Source organism: Echinops telfairi, unplaced genomic scaffold (assembly GCF_000313985.2).
Source record: "Echinops telfairi isolate 266 unplaced genomic scaffold, ASM31398v2 ScPeMD7_5;HRSCAF=22, whole genome shotgun sequence".
Lineage (NCBI taxonomy): Eukaryota > Metazoa > Chordata > Mammalia > Afrosoricida > Tenrecidae > Echinops > Echinops telfairi.
This window is the reverse complement of record NW_022103901.1, coordinates 36,605,461-36,621,035: the sequence shown is the minus strand read 5'-3', so window position 1 is coordinate 36,621,035 and position 15,575 is coordinate 36,605,461.

Below are 15,575 nucleotides of genomic sequence, written 5' to 3'. Positions count from 1 at the left end.
ATAAGCCTGTGCTGCCCACCCAACTACATCTTCATTAGAAGGCCATTTCAAAGGGTCTGCCCCTTTGGTTACAGCTGGAGTGGGGGTGGGGGGCAAAGAGAGGGGGCGGGGCAGGCCTCAGGCTGCAGTTTCCCCCCAGCCTCTGCTCATCTGTTGAAATCATCTGAATGCACCCACCATCTCTGTGTGCCTTTGTCAAGTCTGCTTCACAGATAAGTAAGGAGCTCTCAGAAGATCACCTACAGTCCCCAGTCATTCCCCTTCAGAGACTTGTACCCCTGCATGAAAGAAGCATCCAAGCCAGTTTCCCACCTGTACCCCAAGTAGCACTGTGCTTTTGTAGGGTTTTCAATGGCTATAGTCTTTGGAAATCGTTTTCCAGGCCTTTCTCTTGAGGTAGCTCTGGGTGGACTTGAACTTTCAACCTCTGGCTAGTAACAAAGTGCTGAACTGTTACCCCACCAAGACAGCCTCCTCTAACCTCATATCCCCTAGCTACAGGCAGTCCCCGATTTCTAAGGAGGCTCTGTCTGGAGGAGCCTGCTGCAGTCAGCTGTAACATGAGACGCTGAACTCTTTCAGTGAGCTTCCTTCTTTGTGCCCTTTTATTTTTAAATCAAATTCCTTACAAATCTGGTCTTTGTTTTAGAGATGGGGAATGTTACCTGAAAACATCTATGAGTGAGTATCTGAGAACGACACCATCATGGATCTCATGCTACATCACTGTGTTAGTCTGGGTACTTTAGAGAAACAAATCCACAGAAACTCATGTATAAGAGAGAGTTTTATATAAATGTTAAGTGTGCATCAAGAAAACATCCCAACCCATTGATGCCCAAGCCTCCAAGTCCAACAAGTAACCTATATGTCCGACATCAATCCACAAAGTCCTCCTCCATCTCACAAAACACACACTATGACACCAACTGCAGGAGGAAAGCCAAATCTGAACGTGTAAGCATCTCAGTGCTGGCAGGGGTCTCCACACGGCTGCTCCAGCACCCAGGGCTTCATCAGGGTAGGTCCATGCAGCTTCTCCTTGGGGATGTCTTGCAGGAAGTGACCCTTGCCAGCTGAAACAGGGAACTGGCTAAGGCAGCTGCACCCTGGTCCGACCATCACAAAGCAAGAGACCCGAGACTCAGAAAGGCGAGGCTCCCTGAGCCATTTATCTCTTGGCCCTTCAATTAACCCCACATGTGTTTATCAGCCAGGTTGGCACAATAAACTAACTACCACAAACACCATGCAGCCCACCATCAAGGGAATTGTTTTCAACTCACTGCCATCAAGTTGATTCCAACTCACAGGGACCCTTCAGGAAAGAGAAGAGCTGCCTCTCTGGGTTCCAGAGACTTCAATTCTTTAAGGGAGTACAGAGCCTCATCTTTCTCCTATGGAGAAGCCGGTGATTTTGAACCACTGACCTGATGGTTAGCAACCCAACAAGTCATCATTACTAAGCTACCAAAATAGAAAGCCCTGAGTATGGGTTACCGTGACTCAGATACATCTTAAGTGTGAGACTACCTGTATTATCGCTTGCTGCTTCACCTCATATGGGCTGGGAGCTCTCTGTACACTTCAGTTATCACCCGTATGCCCTGTGTTTGAGAATCAAAGACACCCATGCATTAGCCTCGTCTCAAAAAGCTGCAGTGCTGAGAAATCTCCAGCCCCTCAAATGCCATCTCTTTAAGGCTCTGCGAAACTGATTGCAAAGTGGGAGCCCTGGGCTGTGATCAACGTGTTGAAATAATTCTTGAAGGAATTGCTTACAACTTTAAAATGATTTCCATCAGAAAAAAAACCCCGGACACACCTGGTTTTCTCCTGGACAAATCCCGCTGCAGAGAAACTGGGAAACATGCAAACATCCAAGGTAGCATTCAGCTCTCCCAAGAGTTGACCAAAGAGACGTGTGGTGGCCATTATGACAGCTGAACAGACACCTTAGTGCAAACTGAGGCTGTCTGTGTAGGTGATGCTTTGGAGACCCAGGAAACGCCGCCTTCCTGTTTCTTGTAGAAAGGACCGGGCAGTGGAAATTAAAGACCTACATGACCAGATGGGGTATTTGGGGTCTATGTTGCCACTGACAACAGGTAACTGACAACATGGCTGACTGGCATGCAACAGCACCCACCTCTGCATAGTTATGCACCTATGACTTTGTAGGTAGTTTTCCAGGAGCCCTGGTGGCTGTAGTGGTTATGCATTGGGTTGCTAACAGCAAGATCAGAAGTTCAAAACCACCAGCTGCATGGTGGGAGAAAGATGAGGCTTTTTATCCCCCTAAAGAGTTACAGTCTCAGAAACTCACAGGGGAAGTTCTACCCTGTCCTATAGGGTCACTGTGAGTAGCGTCGACTTCATAGCAGTGAGTTTGGTGTTTGGTTTTTGGGGTTTTGCTTAGTGAAAGAGATAGAGCAGTGTCCTTACTTAAATGTTTACACAGCAGAGTGGGTTTCCCTTGAACAGTTTCTACACATGGTCCTTTCCCGTGGTCCTTGGAAATGGCATTGCTTATTTTATGAGTTACTAAGAGCCCTAGTGGTGCAGTAGGGTAAGCATTGGTCTGTGAACCACAAGGTCAGAGGTGCAAACCCACCGTATGATCCATAGAGGGAATCCCTATCTCTGGAGCCATTCTTCTCTGTCCTGTAGGGTCCCTGTGAGTCGGAATTGACCCACGTGCCTATGTGTTGTTCGATGTCATTGGCTGCATTTGTTGGAGTGTGTCAGCATTTTTCATTCTTTCTGTCTGGAGTTTCTGTTTTCATTCTTTTTACTCCCCTGTCACAATGGCTTTCCTATCTTTGCTTTAGTGTAAATGATGACCAGATAGAACGTGATTTTTAAGGCACCCTGGTCCTCAGAGATGACCTCATAGGCGCCAATCTATTTGGGTGAAAGATGACTCCTAGGAATAGGTTCGGTCCCAGCTCAAAGGAGGGACCTGATGCTCTTGGAGCCCTGGTGGCCTGGTAGGTTACTCCTTAGGCTGCTAGCAACAGCAAGGTCAGCAGTTTGAACCTTCTAGTCACTCCTAGGAAAGAAGATAAAGATTACAGCCTCAGAAACTCCCAGGGGCAGATCTCCTCTGTCCTTTTGGCTCCCTGTGACTCTGAACCAACTCGATGGCAGTGAGTTTGGTTGGTTTTGATAGGATTGCTTTAGTGTAGCTCTCTGAAAAGTCTTGAGGGCTCAGTCAAGCCTGCTTCCAATTTGAAGGTTGCTAAGCTGGACTCTGAGGTCACTAAGAGTCACTGACACAGACATTGTCCTCTCCAACTCTGGGATTAAACACTGACTTTTCCCACCTGGCTACAAAACCACTGCAGCATGGCTCAAAACCCAGGCTTGATTCCTTACTGCTCTCTGCAGCACAGATGTGCATAGCTGCTGTTCTTGCAAGGAGAACCAAACCTGCTGGCTTCAAGTCAATTCCAATTCATGGCGACCCTATGTCGGGTTTCTGAGACTGTACATAAATCTCTACAGGGGCAGACTCCTCGTCTTTCTCCTGCAAAGCAACGGATGAGTTTGAACCACTGACCTTGCAGTTAGTAGGCTGGTATTTGCTCATCCATCACCCAGGGTTTATTTATTGTCTAAACCAGGAACGTTTTGAGAGTAACAGGGCATGTAACCAGGTGTGATGTGCTGGAAGAACAGTCCCTGTCAGCAGGGACTTTGGCTGTTGTTGTTGTGTTGTTGTTAGGTGTCATTCACTCAGACCCATGCAAAACAGAACAAAACACTGCCCAGTCCTGTGCGATCTTCACAATTATCACCATGCTTGAGCCCATTGTTGCAGCCACTGTGTCTGACATCATCAAGCTGGCTCCATCTCATGGCAACCCTCTGTACAACCCTGGGTGCAACAGCTCATGGTGCCGCCTGGCCCCGTGTCTTCCCCGTGACGATTGTGTTAGTCTGGGGAAACTAGGGAAACAAATCCACAGAAAGTCATATGTATAAGAGAGTTTTATATAAAGGGCACATGAACGTTAAGAAAGCATCCCAACCCAGTGCTGCCCAAGCACATAAGTCCAACATCCGCCCATATGTCTGACACCAATCTACACAGTTCTCCTCCATCTCACAAGACACATGCAATGACACCAACTACAGGAGGAAAGTTGAATCAGTGAGCGTGTAAGGATCTCAGTGCTGGCAGGGGTCTCCACATGCCTGCTCCAGCCCTCCAGCACCCAGGGCTGCATCAGGGCAGGTCCATGTGGCTTCTCCTCAGGGATGTCTTGCAGGAAGTGTATCTTGCCAGCTGAAGCGGGCAACTGGCTAAGGCAGCTGCACCCTGGTCCAGCCATCACAAAGCAAGAGACCCGAGAACTAGAAAGGCAAGGCTCATGCAGCCAGCCATTTATCTCTCCGCCCTTCAATTAACCCCGCATGTGTTTATCGGCCAGGTTGGCACAATAAACCTTAACTATTTCACCTGTTGTCATGTCTGAGTCCAATATGGCAGCCACAGGTTGCATCCTTTTCATTGAAGGCTTCCCTTGCTTTTATTAGTTCTTCACGTCACCAAACAAGATCTCTTTCCAATGATTGGTTTTTCCTGATGTCATTCATTTCCATAGGGTTCTCATTGGCTATTTTTTGGAAGTAGGTCACCAAACCCTATTTTATTAGTCTATCTGAATCTGGAAGTACTGCCAGAACCTGTCCACCATGGGTGACCCTGCAGGTACTGGAAATACCAGTGGACCAGCTTCTAGCACATTAGTAACCACAAGAGGACACAAGCTACCACAATAAGAAAAAATGAAAGATGGTGGTGGACACTGGAAGTATGGTCACTAACAACAGGAGTAGTTACCTTACTTCATTCTGTAGTTAGATCATGATGTTACCTACTAGGAGACTTCTCCATTTGATAATCAAAAACCAAACTCACTGCCATTAAGTCAAGCTTACTCATACCCCCCACCCCCACCCCCTGGGTTTCTGACACTGTTTATGGAAGTACAACGTTTCCATTTGACAGAAAAGGCCAAAACAGAGCAGCAATGTCTAACAGCAGGATCAGCTCAAGGTCAAATGAGAAACAAGAAGGTGAGATGAGAGCTGGATTAAGAGCATCCGTATTTCCGTTGCAGAAAGACAGGGATTTCTACTCTCATACACCGTTACAGTCCTGGCAACTCACTGGAACAGCTCTATCCTGTTCTACAGCTCACTAGGAACCAGCAGGGACTCCATGGCAGTGAGCTTGGGCTTTTGGATTGAGGTCTAAAAACTTGTGACTTCTCACCCATAATTTGGAGAAAGGAGAAATATTTCTATTTTTCTCTGAGGTAAAGTTTACTGTGCCAACCTAGCCTATAAACACATGTGGGGTTAATTGAGGGGCAGAGGGATAAATGACTCCTGAGCCTCACCTTTCTAGTTCTCGGGTCTCTTGCTTTGTGATGGTCGGACCAGGGTGCAGCTGCCTTAGCCAGTTTCCTGCTTCAGCTGGCAAGGCTTACCTCCTGCAAGACATCCTGAAAGAGAAGCCACATGGAACCACCCGGATGCAGCCCTGGGTGCTGGAGCAGCCGTGTAGAGACAACTGCCAGTGCTGAGATACTTACACATTCACTGACTCGGCTTTCCTCCTGCAGTCGGCATCATTGTGTGTTTTGTGAGATGGAGGAGGACTTTGTGGATTAGTGTCGGACATATGGGTTAATGTAGGATTTGTGGGCTTGGGCAGCACTGGGTTGGGATGTTTTCTTGATGTGCACTTACCCTTTATATAAAACTCTATACATATGACTTTCTGTGGATTTGTTTCTCTAAAGTACCCAGACTAACACATTCTCTTGCCTAGAAAAATTCCAAAGAATTTATTCTCTCTTTCTCAGGCCCATCATTCCAACGCTCAACATATTCATTCTTCCCATTGTTGTTGTTGTGAGTTGTCATGGCATCAGTTCTGACCCCTGGTGACCCTCTTGCTGTACAACAGAAGGAAACACTGCCTGGTCTTGGCCCATCCACACCACCCTGCTGATGAAGCCCATGGGTGCAGCCTCCATGTCGATCTCTCTCACTGAGGACTCCCTGCTCTATTTTACCTGCCCTCTTCTTTACCAAGTATAATGCCGCTCTCCGGACACTGGCCACCCGAGATAACATGCTTCTGAGGTACATTCTGGCTGTACTGATTTGAAGACAAATGTATTCATTCTTTGGGCACCCTATGGTAGAGTCCAGGGACATAAGCCAAACCAAATTCACTGCCAGGAAGTCAACTCCCACTCATCAGATAGGGTAGAACTGCCCCTGTGGGTTTCTGAGACTGTAACCGTTAAGGGAGTAGAAGCCTCGCCTTTCTCCCACAGAGGGGCTGGTGGTCTTGAACTGCTTCAGAGAACACCTTGATGTATAACCCCTACGCCACCAGGGCTCGCAGAGGCCAGGGGAGGGAACATGTTTTTCTGCCAAGGGCCATTTGAATATTGATAGCATCACTTGCAGGTCATAGTAGTGAGACCTTTAATTATCTCACCCTCAGGGTGATGGCTAGGACTACACATTGTCTCTCTGAAAAGGTGTGCAATGTTAGCTGGCAATAATGATTGCACTGGCCTTATAGAGCTCACAGGCCGAGCATCCCACCCCAGTATAGTCAATATTCTCCACTAACAGTTACTCAATTACTCTTTGGTCTTCCTTCCCCCAGTTCCCAGGTCATGTTTCTTTCTATCCTGAACGGCCAAAAGTACTCCTGGGTGTCAAAAATCATATTGCATTCAACTACTACGCAAATGATGAAGTGGAGGGCAGCGAGAAAGCGGCTGTTCCTTGCAGAGATGGATGGACATGATGGCTGCAGCCATGGGCTCACGCAGAAGGACAATTGTGAGGATGGAGCACGAGCGGGCGGTGTTTCATGCTGTTGTCTGTAGGGTCGCTGTGAGTAGGAGCTGACTTGTTGGCACTTCACAACAACAATAACAACAACAACTCCCTACAAGTTTGGCAATTCAAACCTTCCCAGAGGCATCTTGGAAGATTGGTCTGATAGTCTGCTTCTGAAAGGTCCCAGTCCTGAAAATGCCGTGGGAGGCTTCCCTTTGGCTCCCGTGAGGGGGACTAGGAGCTGCAGTCAACTCGACAGCAACTCACCATAACAGGCCATTAGGGGGAGGGGTGACAGAGTTCATCCAATGCTTGACTTTGAAATATATATATGCATATTGTGTATATATACCGATTTCTTAACAGAACCAAGCATTTCTTTTCTCCCTCTATTAATATTAAGATACAGCCACAGGGGTGGGCTGGCGGGGGTAGGGTGAGAGGGGGTTAGGCTTGAGGATAGATCTCTTTGCTGAGGAAGTGACAAAAGTTAAAAAGCAGTAATTTAGGAAACTTAAATGTGACAGAGGATGATCGATGGGGGCTGGCAAGGCTGGCAAATGAGAAACATTAAAATCATATATTAGAATAATCAGGCTCGGCGCTCCAGTGTGTGTCAGCAAATTTCTTTTGATATGTCAAGTCCCCATAGGCCTAGAAAGCCAGCCTGCTTTGAAGATGGATTTTAAAAGGGATGTGTTGGTGTTTGGGAACTTAATAATGCCACGTGGGCCAAGGAGTCAGGGACAAAAATCAAACCGAATGCATCCCCGTTTGCTTGCATGGGGTTCTCCCACCCCGGGCGCGTGGGGCTCCGAGGGTGCTCAGATGTGCTGAGACACCCTTTATACAACAGATCAAATACCACCTCCTCCAGGAAGATCCTCTCATCCCCCCAGCTGGGTGCATCCTGCATCCCAGAACCTCAGCTCTCTGCTCTCTCATGACAGTTGGCATCTTCTATCTTCACAAAAGGTTGCTTTCCATTCGTGTCCTTGTGGATGGGGGCGGGTGTTTTATTGTGCGTCAGCTGCAACTGTGCATAGCACATTCATTTTCCGCTCCATGGTTCAGGCACAAATGGTACCCCGACTTCAGCTACAACCTCTGCCGTGCCAGTGCCTGGGATTCTCATCGCCATTCTTCAGGGGCCCTCACCCCTCCCTGCCTTCTCAGCTTTGGTTTGGGGCAAATATAACCCTGTGGGTATCTTCCAGTGCAGTGGTTCTCAACCTTCCTAATGCCCCCGCCCTCTAATACAGTTCTTCCTGTTGTGGGGACCCCCAACCATAAAATTATTTTCATTGCTACTTCATCACTGTAATTTTGCTATGGTTATGAATCAGGTGACCCCTGTGAAAGGGTCGTTCGACCCCCCCCCCAAAAGGGTCGTGACCCACAGGCTGAGAACCGCTGAAGTGGATTGTTCTAAGGAGCCCGCTCTTTCTGGATATGACTGTTTGTTTTATAAGCTCAATGTCACTGAGTCGATGCTGACTCAAAGTGACCCTATAGGGCAGTATAGAACTGCCCCTGTGAGTTTCTGAGGCTATAACCCTTTACGTGAGTAGAAGAAAGTCTGTCTTTCTCCCTCAGAGAGGCTTCTGGTTTCGAACTGCTGACCTTGCAGTTAGCAGTCCAACGTGTAACCTACTATGCCACCGGGGCTCCAGTTTATTTGACAGTTCCATCTACTTAGACTTCCCTCCAGGAATGTCCCCAGGGCCAAGTTCAAAGCTTTTCTTAGAGTGATCATCTCAGGTCTTCCTCTAATCTTGTTCAGGCGTGTACGGCTAGTCTTTTTATTTACTATTTGAATTCTGTTCTACATTTTTAACTCATTTCTTTTTTTTTAATCCTTTTCTTAGGGGCTCGTACAACTCTTATCACAATCCATATATACATCAATTGTGTAAAGCACATTTGTACATTCATTGCCCTCATCATTCTCAAAACATTTGCTCTCCATTTAACTCATTACTGATAGTTAGGTTTTAAGTCAACTTGGGTGGACCAAGATCCTTCCATGATCTGATCTAACATTGGGTGTTCAGCTCCACGATGAGGTCTTCCGGGAAGCAACCAAAGAGTCCTGGGAAGAATCAGTGGAATACCACTCCCTTAATACAGTCACAGACTTGATACAACGGAAGATCTCACTCAGGGCGTGGCCCAGTGTTAGTATAGACGGACAGTGGAATCTGCCTCACTTCAACTGCAGGATCTGAGTCCTGCATCGGGCTGGTTGACTTTCTGTTATATCGTCTGCCAGTCCCAGGAGTCATCAGTGACCTGCTGATGTTGGGTTCATTCAGTTTGGCATTTACCAGTCTGTGGTCTTCCTGCTTCATCTTCCTGTCTCCTGTTCCTTAGCCCCTGCAGCTACACGAGTCAGGAGAAGCCCCCAGCTTACATCTGATCCACAGACTTGACACAGACTGGACTCACCCACTTCTACAAGTGCGTAAGTCATTTCTTGATATATCCCTCTCCATACACATACAAGGGTCACTGGTTTCACTTCTCCAGAGAACCCAGCCACACCCATTGTTCTTCCTGGTACCTAGTAAGAGTGATCCTAGTCAGAGTAGTGATAGTGGGGCACCATCTAGTTCTTCTGGTCTCATGTTAGAGGAGGCAGTGGTTCATGTGGGCCATTCGTACTTTGAACAAATTACTTCACTGGGCCTTAGGTTTCCTTCATTCTCCTTTGCTCCAGGCAGGAAGAGACCAAGAGTTGCTTCTTAGCTGGCCACTCATAAGCTTTTAAGAACCCAGATGCTACTTACCAGCTTAAGATGTAGACAGACCATTATCTGCACGAATTGTGTTTTGCCAATTGGCCTGGATGTCCCACAAGGATATGGTCCTTAGTCCTCAACCAAGGAGCTCGGCACTGACGTCTCAGCAGTTTCTGTAACTGCCCCCTTTATATGCTCTACTGTATGTCAAATTCAACTCACAGCCATCGAGTCGACTCTGACTCATAATGACCCTGTAGGCTAGAGTTGAACTGCCCCTGTGGGGTTCTAAGGCTCTAACTCTTTATAAGAATTGAAAGGCTCATCTTTCTCCCATGGAGCAGCTAGGTGGTTTTGAACTGCTGACTTTATGGTTAGCAGTTCAATGCATAAGCACGACACCACCAGGTCTCCTGTCTATTTGCATAGCACTTACAAGCTGGACAAAGACCCACAGCCATAGGGGTCTCAATGAGTCCGGCATCAGCTCGATGACAGATCACCAGGCGGATCTTTCATGGGGCACTTGGGTGGGCTGGAACCTCCAACCTTGAAGTATGCAAGTGGCAGGGTGTAAACCATTTCTGCCCGGGAAGAAATGCGGGTCAAGCACACCAAGAAGGTACTTCTTAAGAAAGGTGTGTTTGTGTGACTGTTTAATTTGTGTGAGTGCCTCTAAAGACTTCACATTTTTAAAATCCAAGGTTACCTAAACAGCAGTGCTCTTTGTGAAAGCTCGGGAGAAAACAAGCCTTTGGCTTGACATTTCTTTCAGATCAACACATCTCTCCATCCCCTGTTGCCCCGCCTCTCCCCAACCCCCTCCCTCACACATACACACATACACACACAGAAAAGCATTCAAGTCCTCTGTGGCCCACCGAACCCCTGAAATATATTACATGCAGGCCTATGAGTGCCACGTGAAGAATTCATGGGCCTCATCCGTTTTTTTAAAGGGTGATCAGAGACACATAAAGTCTTGGTGAAAAATGAATGGCAGAAGAAGCCTCCAAATGGGGAGAAGCCCTTCCAACGCCTGGACCCAGGAGGAGCCAAAGAAAATGGTGCCTGGACGGAGCAAGCAATCAGGATGGGTCGTTATTCTGAGCAGCCCAGCTGCGTCTCCATACTCTGGGGTGGGGGACCGGGTGGGCAGGGGAGCAGCCAGGGAGCCTGATGATGCTTTGGGGAAAGGCAGCTGGGAGCTTGCCACCCAGCGTGGTCTTGGTGGAGGCAGGTGTGAGGAGTGGAAACAGAGGCACTGGCACTTGCATGTGCAGTTCGGCACTTCCCAGGCATGCACGCTTGAGCCTGTACTCCAGCAAAAGGCACAGGGGCCGCCTTAGGAGGGATGGTCCCAGGAGGGGAGGGCGGTGTGGGGTGCACATAGAGGTCCCCTTATATAATCCTTGCAGCAGAGCCACTTGGCATGCAGCCTGCCCCGCAATCGCATCCCGCTGGGAGGATGGAGTCCTGTTAGGGAGCGGCTAATGATAAAATCAGGATGTGGCATGCACAAGGAGAGGGGCTCCAAACCAGCGGAGGTCCTGTGCCAGCCTCCTCGTAGCTTTGAGCGTGGCCTTCTGCTCGTTGCTCCTTACTCCAAAGCGCTGTGTTCGTCTATGTGTTTATGCTCCTGCTTGTTGGAAATGAGCTTGTATGTTGCTAAAGAATCCAAGGACACTTTCACTTCACTTTGCCTCCTTTTATAGCCACTCAGACCAGTGTTTCCGCATGAGGGGTCCCAAATCTGGAACGGGGGTGTCTCAGGCTGTGCCCCTTCTTTCTCTCTCTTATATTTAACTCTATTTATTTATTTTGATATATTTACATACCACCCCACCCCTCCTTCCCTTCCCTACTCTAAGCTTTTACGTTGCAGAGAGCAATGAATTGAAAAACACATAAAGAGAAGGCCAAGGTGGGTGGGGGATTCCAGAAAAACAGGTAAGCGTGACTCCAAAGTAGGATTTCTTCTTCCCTGTATCCAGCCGGCTTCCCGAAGGCTTCGACAGTCACAGTCGGATGCTGTGTTCCGTTTCCTTGCCTGCTGTGTGATGTGCTCACAGAAGCTTGGGGGAGGTCAGTCAGAAAGCTGGGTAAGTGGCAGGCCAACGACTTGGCTCGGACTCACTGTTACGTCACACCCACCAGAGCAGGGGTGATCCTCGGTTCTCAGTGGCTGATTGTTTGGAAGGGAGATCGCCAGGCCTTTCTTCTGAGGTGCCCCTGCATGGACTTGACCCTCCCACCTCTTGGTCCTTCACCAATATTTAGCCCCTAGGAGGGGAACAACATGCAACAAACCTAGTTGCTGTTGAGTCAAATCCAACCCATGGCGAGCTCGTGTGGCACAGAACAGTGTCGCTCCACGGGGTTTTCCCGGCTATCATCTTAGTGGAAGATTGGCAGGCCTTTCTTCTGTGGTGGTGCAGAGTGAGTTGGCAGCCGAGCACAAACCGCCTGGGTCACCCAGGGACCTGTGAAGCACCAATTTCTCCTTTCCTACTGTGTCCTTGGAGCCCTGTGAGGTAGTGGGTTACCTGTTGGGCTGTTACCCACAGATCAGCAGTTTGAAACCATCAGCCATTTCTCAGGCAAAAGACCAACTTTCTACCGCTGTCAAGAGTTGCATTCCAAGAAATCCACAGGGACAGTTCTACCCTGTCCTATATGCTTACTCTGAGTCAGAATTGACTTACTGCAGTACAATTAGTTTTGACTACTTATATATAGGTACGAGTTTGAGGTTTAGATGGCCTGTTCTTCAGCCAATCACATGACCTAGATGAGCCCATGATTCACTTCAGAGTAATGAGAGTAGGATGCTCTTGGGGTGTTAGGGGGAGAACTTTCTCTCTGTGACCTGCTTCCCATTGTCAGTCGTTCTATAATCAACACTGTGCACAAGGTAAGGAATAAGCCTTTCTTTTGGCAGGCAGATTGGTAACATGGATAGCTGGAAAGAAACAGCCCCCAGACATTGGCTGCCCCCAGACCTTGGCTGTAATGATGGTCCACTTGATCCAGCTTTACCTGTAACTCACTCCACAGATATGCTTTTTCCTTACATTTCTTAAGACACTATCATTTGTCCCTGCTGTTTTAGAACTGGCCTTGAAGAAAGCCATCTGAACTCACCTCTATAGCCAGGCTTCCTGGAAACTCACCATGTCACATCCTGGAGACATGGACAGTCACCCGAAAGCCAAAGTCTTGAAAGAAACACGCCAACCAAGAGATGCCTGCTCTTGGCTCAGAGACGCGGCTCCTGCCCTGGCATTCAGAACGAGGTCTCTGTAACAAGGGATGACAGATTAGCTGTGCAGCAAGCAACTGCAGTACATTAAAAGAATATTAAGGTTGAGACAGAAAACACCATCAGTGAAAATGATTCCTTGGGAAGGGAGAGACGCCATATGTGCAGTCAGTACTGTGGGGCGAGGGTGGGGCTGAGGGGATTAGAGAAGTCATTCAACAGACTCCCTGTGGCGCCCAGGAGTTAGGAGACATATGGCACCCTTTGCCCCAAGTCAGGAGCCCTTGAGACGGCACACCCATCTTCTCAGTCATCCAGAGCAACTCCAGGAGGAGACGGGTTTGTCAGGGAGCACGAGTTGGTGGTGTGGATGGAGTGTCCTGTGCTAACTCAGCAGGGTGGGGGGAGGTTGGATAGAGTCATGGAAAACACACTGGGTGATGGCCGACCCCTGAGTCCTGGTTCTGTGTAACACTGGGCATTTACACAGACAAAAAACTCACTGTCATTGAGATGATGCTGACTCATAGCAACCCCATAGCACAGAGTAGAACTGCCCTGTGGGTTTCTGAGACAGTAACTCATTACGAGAGGAGACAGCCTCACCCTTCACTGGGAGGAACTGCCTGTGGTTTCAGACAGCTGGCATTGTGATTAGCAGCTCAATGCGTGACCAAGCGCACCATGGGGACACCTGCGTGATGCTTTCACCCCTGGGGAAAGTTCTGCCTTTACAGTCATGTGTTTCGGGGTCTCTGGTGTTTATCTGAGGAGCCCTGGTGGTACAGTGGTTATACATTGGGCTGCAATCTGCAAGGTCAGCAATTCAAAGCTACCAGCCCACTCCATGGGAGAAAGACTGGGCTTTCTACTCTTGTAAAGAGTTAAAGTCTCAGAAACCCACAGGGCCAGTTCTACCCTGTGCTATAGGGTCATTATGAGTCAGCATCAACTCGAGGGTAGTGAGTTAGTTTTTGAGTTTGGTGTTTCTCTCTTGCATCCCTTCTGTCTGGCACCTGTGCCTGTTAAATCCCAAGCCACAAACAGCACCATGGCTGCCCAGTCAATTCTGATTTGTGGTAATGCATGGGTGACACAGTAAAAGTGCTCCCTCACATTCCTGTAGGGTCGTCACTATGACTAGGCATTGACTTGGTGGCAGTAAGTTTGGTTTTGTAAAATGGAAAACAGATGCCCTGACTCAAGTCCTCCCTCAACACAAGAACACTTTGTTCTAATAATCCGGCATTCTATGATGCTCACCTTTCTGACACGATCACTGAAGACAAAATGGGTGCATAAGCCAATGTGGTGAAGAAGGCTGATGGTGCCCGGCTATCAAAAGATATAGTATCTAAGGTCTTAAAGGCTTGAAGATAAACAAGTGGCCATCTAGCTGAGAAGTAACAAGGCCCATATGGATGAAGCACACCAGCCTGTGCGATCATGAGGTGTTGATGGGATTCAGATATCAGGCATCAAAGACCCAAAACAAAAAACCATATCAATATGAATGAGGGGGACTGCAGAGTGGAGACCCAAAGCCCATCTGTAAAAAATTGGACATCCCTTACAGAAGGGTCACAAGGAAGAGATGAGTCAGTCAGGGTGCAGTATAGCACCAATGACACATACAACTTTCCCCTAGTTCCTTAATGCTTCCTGCTTCCTACTATCATGACCTCAATCTTCCCTTACAAATCCAGCTAGACCAGTATGCATACTGTCATAGATAAGAACTCGAAACAGGGAATTCAGGACAGATAAGCCCCTCAGGACCAATAATGAGAGTAGAGATACCAGGAGGGTAAGGGGAAAATGAGGTGAGAATGGGGGAACTGACCACAATGATCGACATATAACCCCTTCCCAAGGGGATGGACAACAGAAAACTGGGTGAAGGGAGACAGTAGTCAGTGTAAAACCTGAAAAAAAAATTTAAATAAGTTATCAATGGTTCATGAGGGAGTGAGGGTGGGGGAGGGGGAAATGAGGAGCTGATATCAAGGGCTCAAGTAGAAAGAAAATGTTTTGAAAATGATGATGGCAACATATGTACAAATGTGCTTGACACAATGTATGAATGGATTGTGATAGGAGCTGCAAGAGCCCCCAATAAAATGATTTATAAAAATATATATAAGTCAGGGCTGTGTGTAAACAGGGCATCACGTCTCCAGCGTGATGTACCGCTACCCTGAGAAGCCTTCCAGAAGGCTGCCCTTGGGAGAGATGTACTTCAAGGGTTTGATGGTATCACTGATTGGATGCAAACCTCAGAATTTAACCCTGTTCTCCAGGAGACGAGAGCCACAATAATAATTTGATGTGGGGTACAACTGTTTTGAGGCCAAGAAAACCCAACAGAAAGAAGAAATTGGGAGGGCAGAGGTAGGCTGAACAGTAAACCATAAATTCAGCATTATATCCAGGGACTCACACCAGCGGACTCTCACTCTCCACTCTCTCAAACTCATCTTCATTATCGCTGAAAAAATGGTAGTGAGCTTTTATATCAAAGAGCTAGGGTCATATCACCATGTTCATTGGAAACCCAGGCTAGGTGGCAAGAATATAAGCTTCGGTAGGGTGCAAGTGGCCCAGCAGTGTCACTTTGAAGACTTACATACTTGGTCTTCACCCTCAAAGAGATGGATGGACACAGTGGCTGCAGCCACGGGCTCCAACATAAT